General features: G+C 43.2%; 1 protein-coding gene across 4 annotated transcripts in view; it reads right to left on the bottom strand.

Moving 5' to 3' along the window:
- IRAG1 (inositol 1,4,5-triphosphate receptor associated 1) overlaps positions 1–19,200 on the bottom strand; it is a 233,145-nt gene that overhangs the window by 158,450 nt on the left and 55,495 nt on the right. Inside the window, exon 1 of one of the 4 annotated variants that reach the window (XM_056802090.1) lies at positions 14,393–14,607. The exons of 1 other annotated variant lie outside the window; for it this stretch is intronic. The gene's annotated coding sequence lies outside the window, so the exon portion shown is untranslated. Of the gene's footprint in view, positions 1–8,652; positions 8,872–14,392; positions 14,608–19,200 lie in introns of those variants that run through there. 2 more of the 4 variants (XM_056802086.1, XM_056802092.1) reach the window with 2 other exon arrangements.

The raw sequence follows: 19,200 nt of genomic DNA, 5'->3' as shown, positions 1-19,200 counted from the left end.
CCTTGTTTGCTTCTATTTCCTCCCCTGTAAAACGAGCCAGAGAAGGAAATGGCAAACCACTCCAGTATCTTTGCCAAGAAAACCCCAAATGGAGTCATAGATAATGAGACACGATTGGACAACAACATTGCCTTTGGTTCCCATCCTTCCCCTATTCCTCTCTGTTCCACTGTTCCTCTGTTAGGTTAGCTTATTAGTTGGTTAAAGATAAAGCTTGTGAACATTGATTATATCTTGGCATATTTCTAGTTATTACTACAGAAAAAAGAGAAGTTTGTGTTGTGTTTTTTTAGTTTGAAAACATTTTTTAAGATAGAGAGGCAAAAAAAAAAGAAAAAAGAGAGAGGCAGTGTAACATAGTGGATAGATCACTGGCTTCAAAATCATGTAGATGTAGGTTCAAGTCCTGCCTCAGATCCATAGTGGTTGTGGGACCCCAAGCAAGTCATTTATACTCAATCTTCTAGGCAAATTGTCTATAGGACAAATTTTAAAGAAGGTGGCATACTGCATTGGTAAAAGAAGTTTCCTCATCCAAGAGTTCCCTTTATTAAATGAAATCATAGGTCTACTTCCTAACCTTACTTAAAAAAAAAAAAAGTTTGGTTGTTAACTTAAAACAAAACCACTATTTAGTTGTTTTTTTAGTTTGATGGATAAAAATAATTTTCTTTGTGATCATTTAATAATTTTTAAATATTCACTTTAAAGTGAATAGTTAAAGTTCTCTAGGTTTTCACATTAATGGAACATGTGGTACATGTCCATGGATCTACTTACAGATCTTGCCACTCACCAGCCCCACCTCCCCCCATATTGTTGGGCTTCTCGTTTTAGAGCCTGCTTCTCCTTCAGATATGGTTTCCTGCTCTGGCTTCTTTAGCTCTGAAGTTCCTTTGGCCCACTTCTCCGTTTTGTTTATCCTATGATTCTTGTTTTCTTTGTCTTTCATTTTTATTTTTATTGATCTTTCATTTTTGCTTTATCACTTCCAAATATATTTTCCCCTACCCTAAAAAGCATTTCTCAAAACAAAAAAGAAAAGTCTGATAGTATTTGGAATGTTCCACCCCCAGAGATGCTCCTTCTTCCCCTCCCCTGGGCATTAGCACCTCAGCAGACAATGGAAATTTTGACCTTTACCTGAGCAGATATTTTTTGGCTCCATCCCACTCTACTTCCCAAACTGGGAAGCATTCAGTGAGCACCATGGTTCCCATTTAGCCACAGACCTTAGAGGATTCAATTTATGCCATTCAAGGTCTATCATCTTATCTTTACAGTTGGAAGAACTGAAAATACAGTGAAAGCAATAGTCATAAACTTAATAATAATGTCATTCGGTCACTTTTCTGATGTGTCACACTCTTTATGACCCCTTTTGGGCTTGTCACAGCAAAAATACTGGAGTGGTTTGCTATTTCCTTCTCTGACTCATTTGACAGATGAGGAAACTGAGGCAAACAGGTTAAGTGAATTGCCCAGGGTTACAGAGCTAGTGCCTGAAGCCAAATTTTAAAAATAGTATTATATAGTGTTTTAAAGTTTGCAAAGTTCTTTATACATATGAGGCAGGTACTATCATTTGTGTGACAGGTGAGAAAAGTGGAGCTGAGCGAGTTTAAGTGACTTGCCCAAGATCTCACAGCTGGTAAGTAGCTGGGGTAGGATTTGAATCCAAGTTTTCTTGATTCTAAGACCAGCGTGACATCTATTGTAGCAATTGGTTTCCACCCTGAGAGGTATCTTTAGGACCTTGCCCAGAGAGCTCAGCTCAGTCATCTCCCACATCCACCTGTCTCTTGCCTGGCATGTCATCGAGGGAAGATGGCACTTTCTAATCATACTGGTTTGGGCCCATTTCACCAGAGACTTAAGAGAGTGAGGAGCTTCCACTCTGAAGAAGGAACCTTTCCTTTCCTTTCCTCTGGGGGCCTACCGAATGGGCACAGTTATTTCTGCCTCCCTCTTTCCTGGAACACGATACCTGCCTTCTCTGGCAACCTGTGAGCCTTATTGATGTCTCCGCCTGCTGGCGTCACCAAAGAGACTCTCCGGGTACAGTGACAGAACATGGGAAAATGTCTGAAGCCTCAGAGTTCAGCACAGGCCCATCCAAATGTCTTGTTTTCCCAACCTTGAACTTTCACTTTTTAAATAAACAGCCTGCTAGACAAAAGAATTCGCTGTGGAGCTGAAGCCTCTGCTGTTATCTTCTTTCCTAATTCTGCATTTTAAATGTGTCCTCCATAGTTAGGGTGCAAATTCGTATCATGGGAACCTGAAAATGCAGCTCTCTGCTGAATTTTCTGGAAGCCTGTTGGACGAAGGCTGGGAGGGGAGGGTGAAGGAAAGGACTCCTTCCTCGGGTGGAAAGGACAGCTTTTGTTTTCTCTATTTCTAAGGAAGTTTGAATGTGAGGAGAGCATCATAGGCAATGGTGGCCTCTAAGATTACCCAGGCATGCCCAGAACCACTTAGCCAGTGGGGGTAAGGAACAGCCAGTGAATTGGGGTCTTCCTCTGCTTCTGAGGCCAGCTTTCTTTTCATCTCACCATTGACTCTTTGGGACCCCATTTGGGTTTTTTTAAACCCTTACCTTCTAACTGTGGGAGTAGAAACACAGAAGAAAAACAACTGCTTGATCAACATGGTTTGATGGGGATGATTGGGGATGTAGACTCTAAGTGATCACCCTAGTGCAAATATCAATAATATGGAAATAGGTCTGGATCAAGGATGCATGTAAAACCCAGTAGAATTGTGCGTTGGCTATGGGAGGAGGGGAAGAATATGAATCTTGTAACCATGGAAATATATTCTAAATTAATTAGTTAATTAAACTTTTCTAGGTTTAAATAAATAAATAGATAGATAAATGAATGAATACATAAGTAAACCCTTACTTTCTGTCTTGGTATCAATACCATGTATTGGTTCCAAGGCAGAAGAGTGGTAAGGGCTAGGTAATGGGGGTGAAGTGACTTGCCCAGGGTCACATAGCTAGGAAGTGTCTGAGGTCAGATTTGAACCTAGGATCTCCCCTCTCTAGGTGTGATTCACAATCCACTGGACCACCCAGCTGCACCCTGTTTGGGATTTTCTTAGCCAAGAGACTGGGGTGGTTTACTATTTCCCTCTCCAGCTCATTTTACAGACAAGGAAACTGAGGCAAACAGGGTTAAATGATTTGTCCAGGGTCACATAACTAGTATGTCCCATTTTACCTGGTTTAAGCAAGGAGTTTTGAAGCTTAGCTTAATCAAAGAGTGATGAATCTCAGGACCACGAAGAGCAAAGCCCAACCTTGTCTTTCACTGGCTGAGTCACATGGACCGTTCAGGCTCAGAGCAGAATAGTCCATTTTCTAGCACTCTTGAGTTTTTTCTCTCCTTTGTTGGGGGAGGGCAGGGCAAGGAGACAACCTCAAGACAATGCTAGAAATGTGAAAATGTGGGGCTCACTATAGGGGTGGGTTGCTTGACCCTTTGCAAATTCCAAGGAATCAAGGAAATGTAGTAAGTCTGGAGGAATGTATAGAATCTTCCCTGGGGAAGCAAGGTCCACTAGGCACAGAAGAGGGGTAGATTTGATTATTTATGGGTTCAGGCGATGTCCTTTGCACTTTCTGTGCAGGGAAATGAAACTTCAATCTAATTCAAGACCCGTTTACAGCATCAGGTCCCTACTATTTAATGTTCGTCAGCCTGACTGCTTGCATAGGAACTGAAGGATCTTTTCCTTTTTAGTAGAAACCTACACGTGAGAGACATTCTGATATTTCTGGAGGGGAAAGTCCTGGCAGGACAAATGAGCCAAAAAAGAGATTTTTAGAGAGATGCTACCAGAATGAAACCCAATCCATTGAAACCAGAGCTGCTTTTCCCCGTGTCCCATTCCTTTTCCCTAAGGCTGCCTGGAAAGAGTCACTGCTGTTCACATACCCAAGCCCACTTCATCATTGATCACACAGGTCAGAAAATCCTGCTTTAGCGTTAAAGCAAGAGATGGGCAGTTTAGACAGACAGATGAGATGCCACCAAGTAAGATCCCACTCTCCCAGGAAAGGCAACAGGACAGCCCTTCCCCAAATCAGTGTAATGTACCCAGAGCCCCCCAGGAAGGACATAGAAACTTTTTGGCTCCCTATGCCCCGTATCCACTGCTCTGCCTGGTTTCAATTCCACAGAACAAGATGCCTCTGGACTAAGTAACCCCTGATCTCCTCCTCTTTTTTAATGCTTTTACAAGAAACTCTTCCTAATCTCCTTTAATACTAATGAATATCTCCTTCCTGTTGATTATTCCAGATTTATCCTGAATGAATATATCTTGTTTGCACATAGTTGTGTAATGCTATCTATCCTGTTAGATTGTGATCTAGCAGGATTTTTTTTGCACATCTCAAGCACTTATCATAGTGACTGGCACATAGTAGGTGTTTTAAAATGCTAATTGGGGTAGCTAGGTGGCTCAGTAGATAGAGAGCCAGGTCTAGAGACAAGAAGGGTGGGGAACATTTCCTTGAAATCCTGAGAACCACATCTAGTACCACACACATAGTAGGCACTTAATCGTCTGCTGAAATGGATTGAAACAAAAGAAGTCTAATCCATCTTGAGTTTAAATCTGGGCTCAGACACTTCCTAGCTGTGTGACTCTGGACAAGTCACTTAATCCCAATTGCCTAGCCCTTACCACTCTTTTCCATGGAACTTAACAATTCTAAAACAGAAGGTAAGAGATTTTCTTCTTGTGAGTCCCAGACAATGGAGCATCTGGGGGATAGCCCATCAATGTCCAGTCAGTATTTTTATGAGCACTCTTGGGCCTGTCTACACTCCATGGGGAGATGTTCTTCAGACATCTGCAAACAAAAGTCCCCTCCCTGTAAAAACACCAAATTGGCAGAGGAACTCATCAGGAACTTCCCTCCTTAATGAATCCCCTTCTATAGAATAGCTCATTTGATCTCCACTCAGTATGGAGATCCCCTTCTTCCCAGGGTTATGGTAAAGACATAATGAGATCCTTGCTTGGTAATTGGCATCGTAAAGGGTACAGAGATATCCAAGCCTGGGTACTTTTCAAGGTTTACAAATGACCTTTCCATGCATAGTATCATTTGGGGTAAGTAAACCCATTTTATATTTGAAGAAACTGAGGTTCAATGAAGAAATGAGTAAGAAATGGTCCAAGAAGAAATGAGTATCATTCAGACCCTGTTACTGATCATTGAACTCTTAGCCTCACTCTCCCATTCTGCAGCCTAGAAATGTCTGGGAGTTCCGAGGAAAAGATGGCTCTTGTTCTTGTTTGCCTGCTTCCCACTTGTAAGCATCATGGGTGAGAGGGTGAACGGGTTGAGTTGTTATTTCCAAGGCTGCCTCAATGTTTGTACAAGAGAAACTTGGCTGCCTTTTCAAGCACCTTCCCCCTAGGATGTTTGGAGCTGAACTTCTGTCCTGTGGAAGGTCAGATGAGGCCAACAACACAAGTCAAAACTTAATATTTGCTGGAGCCTCCTTCGTTTTCACAGCATCTCCAAGCATAGAAAGGACCCCAGAAGTTCTGTTATTTAGTCCAACCCAGACCCAAGCAGGAGCTCCTCTGGTCTACCACGTACCCAAGGGGCGTTCATTCAGCCTTCACCCCCAGAGAAGGAGAGGACTTCCTAGGCTGGCCCACTCTCCTTTGGGATTCCTCTAATTATTAGGAAATTTTCCCTTTCTTGAAGTTGGTCCTCTGAGGCAAGTGAAGCTCCCTGTGGGCAGGGAGTATTTCCTTGAAATCCTGACAGCCTCATACAGTACCACGCACAGAGCAGGTACTTAGTCACTTTCCATTGAAATGAACTAAACAAAACAGGCCTTGTCCATCTTTCCCATAACAGCCAGATTGTCATAGGAGTCAGTGGGCTTCACCAGATTATGCAAGGATCCAGAACTTGAAACCAGTGATCCTGTCCCCTCTGCTGTCATCACACCCCAGCAGCCTTTGCTTCTCCAGACCAAACACACCCAGTTCCCTCAGTGGATGCTTTGAGGGCATGGTTATTGGTGCCCTCTCCCAGAATGATACCCAACCTCCAGAGATAGCCTGACCAGGATGAAGGACAGGGAGTCTATTACCTCCATAACCTGGTCTCAGCCCTCCCTGCTCTGACTGCCTCTCCCTGGACTAGGCTGGATGTTTACCATTCAGGCTCCTGGCTGTGGGTCAGGAAGGAAATGCCATCGGCAGCGAGGGGTCTGGGCGTCAAGCTATGAATGAATCACCAAGCAGCTGCTAAGACTTTCTCCATAATCAGCATGAGGGGCACACAGCCGCCTAAGATCAGGGACACTCTTTAAGGTGCACAAAGACCTGTCCAAACAGAATTCAGTGGATTCTCATCATAACCCTGTGAAGGAGAAACTTGCCCCAACAGTGTTATTATCCCCTTGTTACAGCTGAGGCCCAGGGGGTTTTAATGTTTTTTGTGTCATGTACCCCTGCATAATCTAGTGAAACCCATGGACCTATGGGTAATCTGGTGAAGCCCACTGACTCCTATGGCAATTTGGTGAAGCCCATGGACCCCTGGGGTAGACTGGTGAAGGCCATGGACCTATGGGTAATCTGGTGAAGCCCTTGGACCCCTAACAGACTGATGAAGTCCATAGATACCTGGAACAATCTGGTGAAGCCCATGGACCCCTGGATAATCTGGTGAAGCCCTTGGACCCCTGAAACAGACTGATGAAGTCCATAGATACCTGGAACAATCTGGTGAAGCCCATGGACCCCTGGGTAATCTGGTGAAGCCCATGGATTCTTGCATAATCTGGTGAAGCCCACTGACTCCTATGGCAATCTGGTGAAGCCCATGGACCCCTGGGACAGACTGGTGGAGCCCATGGACCTATGGGTAATCTGGTGAAACTCATGGACCCCTGGGACAGACTGGTGAAGCCCTTGGATCTCTGGGATAGACTGATGAAGTCCATAGATACCTAGAGCAACCTGGTGAAGCCCATGGACCTCTGATAATCTGGTGAAGCCCTTGGACCCTTGAGGACAGACTAGTAAAGCCCATGGATCCTTAGGACAGATTGGCGAAAGTCATGGACTCCTTCGACATTCAAGTGAAACCTATGGACTCCTCAGTTTTTAAATGCATTATATATATATGTATGTATATATATATATATATATATATATAATTACTAGAAAGACCAACTATATGGAAATAATATATTATAATATTTTAAGAAGCATTTATTAACAGCCAGCTATTCAAGCAGTGAGGTAGCTTATATGGATAAAGAGCCAAGCCTGGAGGGCAACTAGGTGGTTCAATGGATTGAGAACCAAGCCCAAAGATGAAAGGTCCTGGGTTCAAATTTAGCCTCAGATACTTCCTAGCTGTGTGACCCTGGGCAATTCCCTTAGCCCACACTTCCTAGGCCTTACCACTCCTGCCTTAGAACCAATAACTAGTATTGATTCTAAGATGGAAAGTAAGGGATTTTTAAATATAAAAATAAATTTTAAAATTTTAAAAGAGCAGGCCTGGAGAAAAGAGGTCCTGGATTCAAATTTGGCCTCTGACACTTCCTAGTTGTGTAACCCTAGGTGACACCCCAATTGCCTGGTGCTAACTGCTACTTAGTATAGATTCTAAAACAGAAGGTAAGGTTGTTGGTTTTTTTAAGTCTACTATGTGCCAGGCACTGTGCTAAATGTTTTATAATTATTATCTCATTAAATCTTTACAACAACCCTTGCAGATAAATGCTATTATTATTCCCATTTTACAAATGAGAAAACTGTGGCAGATAGAGGTTAAGTGACTTGCCCAGATTCATATAGTTTGAGCCTATTTTGAATTCATGTCTTCCTGATTCCAAGCCCAAGATGGAACTTGGTCTCCCTATCTCAGCAAGGCTAGAAGGACAGCAGACTCTGGCATGTGGGCTTTCATCTGCTTTGTTGTTCAGACCTCAGCCTTTTGCCCCTCCTCTGGCAGCCTGGTGGCTTTCGGGGGCCAGGATTCACCCTGATATTGGCTGTAACCCCACTGCAGCTCAGAACTCCCCAGCCCACATGATCCCCCAGCTGCAGCCTCCCCAGGTGTGCTGCTGTACCAAACTCAGCCAAAATAGACAGTCTATTTTTAAGACACGTTCCCAGGCCCCAGGTTAGGGACACATGAAGGAAATTGAGAATGCAGGAAATTAAGCGACGAAGGATCCTAGATTAGGAGTGAGAAGGGACCTTAGAGACCATCTACCCCAGCCCCTCTTATTACAAACAGGGGAGCTGAGGCCCAGCTTAATGCAGGTCACACAGCCAGGAAAGGGTGGTGAGAGGTAGGATTTGAATACATGCCTCACCTGTCTCCAGGTCCCATACTCTGACCACCCTCTTTGCATTTCTCTGGAGCTCTTTCCTAGCATATCATTAACTGACTCAAGATGATATGTCGAAAGTCGTGCTACCTAGAGAAGACCCCATCTTCCAGGAGGCTTGGTCTTGGGTGGCTTTTGGATGCCGCCATGATTTTCTTGCCTAGCTCCAGGCATGCCCAGTCACCTGTTCTTCCCTGAGCTTCCATCCCACCCTTGGCTGGCCCAGAGAGGACCTGGAGTCCTGCATCCACCGACCCACCTTTAGAGCACCTGCTAGAGCACCTCGGAGCACAATGGGCAGATTCCTTCCCCTGGACCAAGAGGCTTCCTTTCCTGAGGACACACTGAGAGGGTGGTCGATGCCTCCGATTCCTTCCGTGCCTCAGCACAGGCAGAAGGGGAAGTCAGGCTTGGCCAGACCGCACTGTAGAGCCTGAATCCAAACAGGGAACTCTAAACCAAGCTGGCCTGAGAGATGGCCTCATCCTCCCCACAGAGGCACATTCAATTCCTTTTTCTGCCCTCACCCCCTCCGCCTCCTCTCCCTCCACACACCCAGCCATTCTCACTCCTACAAAGGAAATTAGTCAACGAGCTGCTGTGGTTTTAAGTTGCTTTCATAGACCAAAGGAAACAAGGACAGGATTCAGAGCTACCCAGAGCCAAAGCTTCGCTTCTGATTACCTTACCCTGCCCGGGGGACTAAAAGGAGGCTTCAGAAAGGCTGATGTCAAAACGCATCCACAAACAGGGAGCCAGACCCAGGGCAGGGCCACAGACTGGCCCGAGAAGGAAGCTGGGGGCCCTTCGAGCCTTCCTCCCTCCCTTCCTCCCTCCCTCCCTTCCTCCAAGCCAGAGGCAGGCTGAGGAGGAGCAACTGGGACATTGCTGGAGGGCTTTATAACTTAATAATCATATTATAATTACAACTTAATAAGAACTTGGTGTAGATGGTGGATAGAGTCAGGCTCTGAGTCGGGAAGAGCTCAGTTCAAGTCACAGCTCTGACACATCCTGGCTTTGTGACCCTGGGTACTTAACTTCTCAATGCCCACCCTACTGACAGTTCTCCCTCTCCCTCTTCTCCCTCTCTCTCTCTCCTTCCCTCCCTGCCTCTTTCTCATTCTCTCTCCCTCTCCCTTTCCCTCTCCCTGTATCTCTGTCTCTCTCTGCCACTCTCTCTCATCTTCCCTCCCCCGCTCTCCTCTCTCTCTGTCTCTCTCTTCTTCCCTCCCTCCCCCTCTCTCTGTCTCTCTCTCTCCCCCTTTCCCTCTTCCTGTATCTCTCTATCTCTCTCTATATCTCTGTCACTCTCTCTCTCTGTCTCTCCCTTCCTCCATCTCCCTCTTCTTCTCCCTCCATCTCTCTCTGTCTCTGTCTCTCTTTCTCTTCTTCCCTCCCTCTCTGTCTCTCTCTCCCTCTTCCTGTATCTCTCTATCTCTCTCTGTCTCTGTCACTCTCTCTCTGTCTCTCCCTTTCCCTCTCCATCTCCCTCTTCTTCTCCCTCCATCTCTCTCTGTTTCTGTCTCTCTCTTTCTCTCTTCTTCCTTCCCTGTCTCTCTTTCTCCTTCTCTCCCTCCATCCCTCTCTCTTATCTCTCTGCCTCCCTCTCTCTCCTTTCCTCCCTGCCTCTCTTTCTCCTCTCTCTCACCTCTCTGCCTCTTTCTGCCTCTCTCTCCCTCCTTCTCTGTCTCTGTCTCTCTCTGTGTGTCTCTGTCTCTCTCCATCTCTCTCTGTCTGTCTTTCTCTCCCTCCTTCTCTTCCTTCCTCTCTCCCTCCCTCTCTGTCTCGGTCTCCCACCTCCCCCCCTTTGCTTTTTGTCTTAATAACAGCTCTAAAACACAAGGGCAAGGTTTAAGCAAATGGGATTAAGTGACTTGCCCAGGATCACATAGCTTGGAAATGTCTGAAATCACATTTGAACACAGATCCTCCCAACTCTAGGCCCAGCATTCTATCCACTGTGCCATTTAGTTGCCCCCAGGTAGCTCTCTAAGGCAATAAATTGCAGAGGAAGTGTTTTCTGCATTGGTAGAGAGACTTTTCCTCCCTGGAAGTTCCCTCTCCCAATTAGCATCTGGTTAAAAAATAAAAACAAAACCCTTAATGTTTATGGAGTTCTATAAGTTTTGCAAAAGTTTTACAAATATCACATTTGATCCTTTCAACAATCTCAGGAGGCAGGTGATAATATTCCCATTTTCTAGATGGGGGAGTTAAACCTCAAATGGATCATTAAGCTGGTAAGTTTTTAAGGTAAAATTAAAGCCCAGACCTGATAGATTCCAAGTCCAAGACACCTTTGCTCTCAATTCACAAAGTGAAGTGCTGTGTGGATAGAATTTGCTCCCCAGGACTCTTTTACCCAGCATCCCATTTGTGTGCTCACACTGAGTGGAAACACTTGAGTATGTGGGTAAGATAAAGTTTTGCTCTGACCCCATCTCTCTCTCTCTCTCTCTCTCTCCCTCTCTCTCTCCCTCTCCTTCTCCCTCTCCTTTCTCTCTCCAGAAACTGCCTTTTAGCCAGGCAGGAAAATTTACACACATGGTCTTACTTTAATTAGAAAATTAGGCTTTGAACTTCTATTTCTATTTTTTTTAATTTCTTCCACTTCAAGTGATTATTAACAAACTTTATAAAAGTAATACTTGGAGTTATTGATATTAATTTAAATCTTTCAATGCTCTCCTAGGTTCATTGATCTAGAGCTGGAAGGGGACCTTAGAGGTCATCAAGTCTAATCCCCTTCCTTTTACAATTGAGGTCATTGAGGCACAGAGAAGACTTGTCCCTGAACACATAGCCAGTAAGTGAAACAGTTCTCACAGTAGTCTTGTGAGGCAAAGTAAGACAAATTTTATTGCCTTCATATTTTAGAGGAGGAAATGGAGATTGTCCACATGGGTAAGTGTTACAATTGGAGCAATTACATGGCTCAGTGGAGAGAAACCCAGACCTAGAGATGAGAGGTCCTGCTTTCAATTTAAGCCTCAGACACTGCGCCTAGTTGTGTGACCCTGGCCAAGTCACTTAACCCCAATTTCCTAGCCTTTACTACTCTTTTGCCTTAGAATTTATACTTAGGAAGAATCCTAAAACAGAAACAGAAAACAGAAAAAAAAACTAATTTTTTAAAAAATATATAAAATAAGTATTACAATCTAGACCAACGTTGGCAAAGAGGTGGCACAGGGTACTCTAGGAGTTGCTCTATTCCCCCTCTTCCCAGTGCCCCAGGACATTTTTGCATGTCCCACCCCTCTGTCCTGCCACTCAAAGCAGGCACTTTCTCCCTCAGCTCTCTTGGTAATTCTGGGGCTCACAGACAACTTGAATTTACCCTCTGGGCCCTGGAACACAGAAAAGGTTCATCCACGAGGAAGACCTTGGAACTCTACAGCCTTGCCTTTTCCATTACAATGGTCCATCTCCTTCCTACCTAGCATATTTGGTAATGAAAGAGGGTCCTTTGGTTCAAATGTGGCCTCAAACTCTTCTTAGATGTGTGCAAGTCACTTAATCCTATTTTTCTAGCCCTTTCCTTTCTGTCTTAAGAGTTGTGGCTAATATAGAAAGTAAAGGTTTAAAAAAAAGAAAAAAAAGGTTCACTTGCTTTGGGTTATAGGCCATGGCTTAAGTCAAAGATTATTCATCTAAGACTTGTTTTTGTTTTTTAATTCTAATCATTGTATTTCAACATAATTAGTTCCCTTTGTAATTCTATGTACCATATGGTATGCATTTAAAAACATGATTTTCAAAAGGGGTCCTTCCACAGGCTTCACTAGATTGCCAAAGGTTGAGAATCTTGAGGTCTTAGGTCACCTTAAAGAAGCTCATTGGAGGGACTGAGAAAAACAATGAAGGAAGAAGCCTCTCCTTAGAGATGAGCAGAGGGAAGGGAAATACTTGGAGGAGAAAAAACTATTTCTTTGGTCACTGGACACAGGGTCATTTCCACCTGAAATGCTAAAATGAGAGAGAATACACCAAGATAAACTCAGAATGGGTGAATGACTTGAATATAAAGAAGGAAACTATAAGTAAATTATGTGAACACAGAATAGTCTACATTTCAGATCTTTGGAAAAGAAAAGATTGTAAGACCGAGTAAGAGTTTTAAAAAATTACAAAATGTAAAATAACTAATTTTGATTACATTAAATTAAAGTTTTTGTACAAACAAAACCAATGCAACTAAAATTAGAAGAGGAGCAATAAATTGAGGGAAAAAATCTTCCTAACAAAAAACTCTGACAAAGGTCTAATTACTCAAATTTATAAAGAGCTAAATCAATTGTACAAAAAATCAAGCCATTCTCCAATTGATAAATGGGCAAGGGACATGGATAGGCAATTTTCAGTCAAAGAAATCAAAACTATCAATAAACACATGAAAAAAAAGTTCTAAATCTCTTATAATCAAAGAAATGCAAATCAAAACAACCACCTCACACCTAACAGATTGGCTAACATGACAGCAAAAGAAAGTAATAAATGTTGGAGGGGATGTGGCAAAATTGGGAAATTAATGCATTGCTGGTGGAGTTGTGAATTGATCCAACCATTCTGGAAGGCAATTTGGAACTATGCCCAAAGGGCACTAAAAGATTGCCTACCCTTTGATCCAGCCATAGCACTGCTGTGTTTGTACCCCAAAAAGATAATAAGGAAAAAAACTTGTACAAGAATATTTATGGCCTTGCTCTTTGTGGTGGCAAAAAATTGGAAAATGAGGGGATGCCCTTAAATTGGGGAATGGCTGAACAAAGTGTGGTATCTGTTGATGATGGAATACTATTGTGCTCAAAGGAATAATAAAGTGGAGGAATTCCATGGAGACTGGAACAACCTCCAGGAAGTGATACAGAGCGAAAGGAGCAGAGCCAGGAGAACATTGTACACAGAGACTGATACACTGTGGTACAATCGATTGTAATGGACTTCTCTACAAGTAGCAATGAAATGATCCAGGACAATTCTGAAGGAGTTATGAGAAAGAACACTATCCACATTCAGAGGAAGATCTGTGGGAGTAGAAACACAGAAGAAAAACAACTGCTTGATCACATGGGCCAAAGGGGATATGATTGGGATTATAAACCCTAAATGATCACCCTAGTGCAAATATCAATATGGAAATAGGTCTTGACCAATGACTCATGTAAAACCCAGTGGAATTGTGCATCAGCTGTGGGAGGGGATTGGAGGGAGGGGAGGTAAAAAACATGATTTTTGTAATCCTGGAAAAATATCCTAAATTAATCAATTAAATAAAAATAAATAAAACGAGAGAGAACAGAGTGCGGTCCCAGGGAAGAGGGAAGAGTGGAATGTCTTCCTTGGGGTAGGCGTTGGATGATGGGCAGCAGCCACAGGTTGAGTCTGGGGTCAGGGGAAAGTGGAGGTCAAGTCCATTCTGTGGAAAGGAAAACTGAATCAAGCTTTAGCATTTCTGTCACTGAGTAGAACAGACAGCAGTTGGAATATTAGAGTAAAGATTGAAGGACAGCAAAGGCAGTTGGTGGGGGGGGGGGGGGAGTATTTTCCTACAATTCCAACCAGAAAGGGGTTTTGTGTTAGCTAAGAGGTACTTCTAGAAAGGGGAGGAAGTTTTCCTGGGGTACAGCTCCATGGCTTTGCCAACTGAAAACTATTTCCAAGCTACCCAACCATGCAAGTCTCTTCTGTTGTTAAATTGAAAGGTACTCCAAGGGGCACAGGATTCAGAGGTTCCCAAGTCCAGTCATTCATTCTACAGAGGAGGAAACTGAGGCAGAACTGAGAAAGGGAAGGGACCAAGGCAGTTCTGACATATTACCACATTCATATAGACTGAAAGCCCTATTTTCTGGGAACCCCCACCCCAGACTGTGTCCAGTTTGAGAAATGTGCCTGAAAAACAGATGGATGGCAAAATCAGAACCCAACCGAGGGCCCTATAAGCTCTTTTTCAAATGCAACAAATGTATTAGCTAAAGAACCAATGGTCCTACCTTTCTCTCTTCTTCAAGCCTCCCTTTGGCCCCTTCATCTATATTGGGCCAAGAGTGTGCTTCATCAGCCTCCAAAAGGAGCCACACCATGAGGAACAAGTTCCCAAGTCCCCAGCAGAGTCATTGTGGTCCTTGTGAAAAATGTCAGGACTCCGAGGTTCAGGCAGGAGGCAGAAAACTTTGAGGATATCCTGTTATCTTTGGGCAGCATATGCACTCATCTCCACATATCCCCCAGCAAAGATACCCTGGTAACCACATCTCCACCCCACAAACGCAGGAATTCACACATCAGCCCTAGCAACAGCTTCTTTCTCATCTTCCCACACACCAAGCCTAGTGTAACCAGCCTAAGGATTGCTGTTGTATAGCTTCTGCAGGGAACACTGGCTCCAGAATGCCAAGTAGGCATACTTGGATGTTTCACTGGCAAATAAATAAAGCCCACCAGTCTAAATGTACTACTATGCCCCTAGTCATTTGATGGAGATACAGACAAAAGAGAAGTAGTTTGGAAACAGCTATGTGGCTTGGTAGGTTGAGAGCCAAACCCAGAGACAGTAGGTCCTGGGTTCAAATCTGAGCTCAAACATTCCCTAACTGTGTGACCCTGGGCAAGTCATTTAACCTCAATTGCACAACCCTTATCCCTCTTCTGCTTTGGAACCAATACTTAGTATCAATCATGAGCCAAAAAGTAAGCGTCTTTTTTAAAAAGACATGAATTCATATCCTACCGTGGACAATTAATAGCCCTGTGACCAGGGCAGAGTCAAATGGGAGAGAAGGTATACAGATCCACCTGCTCTCTACCCAATTATCCTCCAAACAAATAAAATGCCTCAAAATGAATTCTGGAGCAGCATAACCCACAAAAAGATAGGGTGAAATAATTTTTCAGCCCAAAACAACTTAAAAGGCCAGGCAAAAAATCCCTTGTACTGGCTTAGATGTAGACTACAAAGTATCTTGCCAAGGCAGTCAGGTCTTGGGGGTGGCTGAATCAGTGGCAAAGGTTTCCAGAGCTCTCAGCCACAGAATGGTAAGTGGAGTCAGACAACTGTTCAGAAATAGATTACAGGGTTCTTTTGCTGGCACTGGGTACAAGACTCTTGTTGCATTGCCCATAGACAGATCCAGGTCAAAGTCTAGGGCTGCAGACTCAGGCTGAGGAGGAATACTGGCGCACACCAGTGCTTGAAGCTGCAAGGGAACAGGGGAATTGGTTGATAGTTCTAAGGCAGAGAAGAGTGCTTGTGGTTGCTCACAGACTAAAACAAAGCCTGGGAGAATATCAAACACATCTCTCCTTAGATCATACCATCCTGGAAGAACTGAAAACTTAATCCCCAGAGCTAGCTCTGAAGGCAGTTGCAAAAGAACCTAAAGTTTGGAACAATGCTTCCTTCACCACATTTACAGAGCCCAACTTTAACAAATTTTTAAGTTGAAAGAAAAGAAAAAGGCTGGAAAAAAGCAAACAACAACAACAAAAAAGAAACAACATAGAATGCTATTTTGTTGACAGAGTAGATCAAACACAAACTGAGAAGTCAATACTGCTGCAGTCAAGTCTCCTAGAAAAATAGGAATTGGTCTCAAACCTAGAAATAATTAATGGAGGCGCTCCAAAGGAATTTAAAAATCAAATAAGAGGAAGGTAGAAGAAAATTGAGAAAAAAAATGAGAGTAATACAGGAAAAATATGAAAAAGGTGGCTCAATGGTAAAGGAGATGCACCAAAAAATACTAAAGAAAATAATATCTGGGAAAAAAATAGAAGAAGCCAATTGGTAAAAGAGCCTCAAAAATCTGTTGAAGAGGAGAACTCCATAAAAAAAAAAAAACAGAATTTTCCAAATAGGAAAAAGCTACAAAAATGCATTGAAAAGAAGATCTTATGGGAAAAAAAGAGGTACAAAACCCAGATGAATTACATTCTGAGGTGCTGGAGTTTGTTTAAAAAAAAAAAAGGAGAGAGACCAAAGGATTGTGGATGAGGAAATGTTCCCATTTTCAGAGAAGAAGGAAGAAGATAGAATCTGCAGAGAATAGGTCAGTGAAAATTAACTTTTAATTCTTGACCAAATTAGAGAACATATTATCAAAGAGACAGTCAATGAGCTTCTTGAAAAATTTGTCATGATCACAAAGGTCTATTGTAGTTTCACCAATCCCATTTCTTTTCCTGGTAGTTCCAGGGTAGTTCAAGGAATGCTGTAGATATGGTCCCTCCAGATAGTAACCAAACATTTAACAAAGTTTCTCGTATTTTTGTGAACAACATGCAGAGGTATGGACTAGACAATAGTATAGTGAAATAGGAACTGTTCAGATTGGCTGGACCCAAAGAGTTGTCATTAATAAGAGTTGGATATCAATTAGGAAGGAGTGTCCCAAGCAATCTATCCCTGGGATCGCCTTGTTACTGTTGAACACTTCCATCAACAACTTGGATAAAGACATAGAAGTCAAGCTTGTTGAATTTTCAAATAGCACAAAGCTAGATGGGATACCTAGAATATTGCATGACTGGCTCAGCAATCTCCCCAAGTGGCAACATCATAAATTAAGTTATAGAAGGGATAAGTTGAGTGTGCATTGCATGGGTATCCTAGGTGACAATTTCTTAGCAAAGAACCCAGATCATATCCTACTTTTCAGTAAGTCTATAAAAAAGATGTCTATTACCTGCTAATTATTAATTAGCCAGTGAAGGGTACCCTATATGTCAACACAGAAACCATTTCAGAGGGAAAAGCAAGAAGGAACCCCCATTCACCTGAGTTTGGTATTGATCCAAGGATATTATGCTGTGAAATATCAAGATTATTAAAAGATGAAAATCTCTATAGCTCATCATGCCCCAACCCTGTACTTGGGAGATTGTCCTACTCTGTCAACTATCTGCCACATTCATAACTCTCAGATGAATAGCAATTTAATGAGGCCACATCATTTATTAAGCATTGTAAAATTGCACAGAAACTCTAAGTTCCTTGAGGGCAGGGACTGTTCTGGAACCTCACTAGTGGCTTCAAGGAGGACTCATCGGAGTGCCTTTGTTTTCACTGTGCATTCCAGTTCAGCATTGGTTTCTTAACTCTTAATATGAGCCAAGGCATATGCTGGTGCCAAGAGGGACTCAAAGAAGCATGAAATCCAACTCAATTCACAATTATCCATTAAGTACCCACTAAGTGCCAGGCATTAGAACATGTGCCAGGATAGAAAGAACAAGATGAAATAGTTCCTGCCCTAAGAAGTTTGCATTATGGAGGAGGGAGACAAGGAAGGAGTGAGTAAGGAAGGAAGAAAGGAAGGAAAGAAAGAAGGAAGAGAAGAGGGAAGAAAGGAAAGGAAAGAAGAAAGGAAGGAAATGGTAGAGACTCTAAATACTATCAGCAAAGCTTCTGGGTGAAGAACTCTCTCCATTAAGAGGGGTGTCTATTCAGGGAAACCTTTTCTGTATGGGAAAATTTTAGTTCAATTCCAAAAGCCTTGAAGGTGATTTTCCTCACTATAAGAACAAGGCACAGGAGGCTTGTAAGTAATTTTATCTGGGGCACTGATCAGGGCTCCCTCCCCCATGTTTTCTTTCCTTGCCCCTCTCCTTCAGTATTCTGGTCACAGTGATCTATGCCCCCTCTTTTATAAGAACTGAGTGTAACTTAGAATTCCCTCTTCCAGCAGGCTCATTCTTTCTCCCCCAGTGATCTGTCTCATGCAAGTGCTCGTGACTATCTAGGTCAAGTCCATGAGCTTCAGATGGGGGTCTACCCACCACCAGCTTTTGCAGACCTTATGGCGCTCACCCAGAGAGAAACGAATTAACTCTCTTAATCAGTCAGCGTTAACATCACCCTCCTCCTGTGATTCTTTTCCAGGCTGAGATTGTCCTGGCTGTGCTTAGTAAACCAAAGATCTCCAAAAGAAGACTTTGAGAGGGCCCTGTTTCCCAGTTCTTTCCCTTCCTGGTGTCAGGAGAATTAAGTGATTCAAAAACAATTTCCAGTGAGAACTCCAGCTTCATTTCCTCCCCTTTCATTGAACTGCCCATCCTGTGGGATTTTCTGATTGAGACAAAGGTTAGGTAATTCCTTCCAAACAGATCTTTGCTTAATCATCCCAGACTTAGCGTTAGGAAGAGTTGGGTTCAAATTCAGATTTGGTCACAACCTGACTGTAGCCATATCACTTAACTTCTTGGTACCCTTTAAAATATAAGTTGCAGATCAGGTACCGGTGTGCATTGATAGAGAGGGTTGTCTATAGAAATGAGGAGGGAAGGAAGAAGAAAGGAAAGAAGGAAGGAAGAAAGGAAAGAAGGAAGGAAGGAAGGAAGGAAGGAAGGAAGGAAGGAAGGAAGGAAGGAAGGAAGGAAGGAAGGAAGGAAGGAAGGAAGGAACAAAGGAACGAAGGAAGGAATGAAGGAAGGAAGGAACGAACGAACGAACGAAGGAAGGAAGGAACGAAGGAAGGAACGAAGGAAGGAAGGAAGGAAGGAAGGAAGGAAGGAAGGAAGGAAGGAAGGAAGGAACGAAGGAACGAAGGAACGAAGGAACGAAGGAACGAAGGAACGAAGGAACGAAGGAAGGAAGACATTATTTCAATGGAATTGTACAGTTATATTCTTCAGGTGTCTCTTCTTTTTCTAAGTCTGTCATAGGTCAACATTTGGCATACAAATGTCTCCCCATGTGACAACACACACACACACACACACACACACACCACACACACACACACACACCAAGTCCAAGTCCAAGGTACTAAGAGACTCACTGGAAACAGGCAGTTAGGAGTCC

This window comes from Monodelphis domestica, chromosome 6 (assembly GCF_027887165.1).
Source record: "Monodelphis domestica isolate mMonDom1 chromosome 6, mMonDom1.pri, whole genome shotgun sequence".
NCBI classification, from domain to species: Eukaryota; Metazoa; Chordata; class Mammalia; order Didelphimorphia; family Didelphidae; genus Monodelphis; species Monodelphis domestica.
This window is presented reverse-complemented; position numbering and strand designations above follow the sequence as displayed.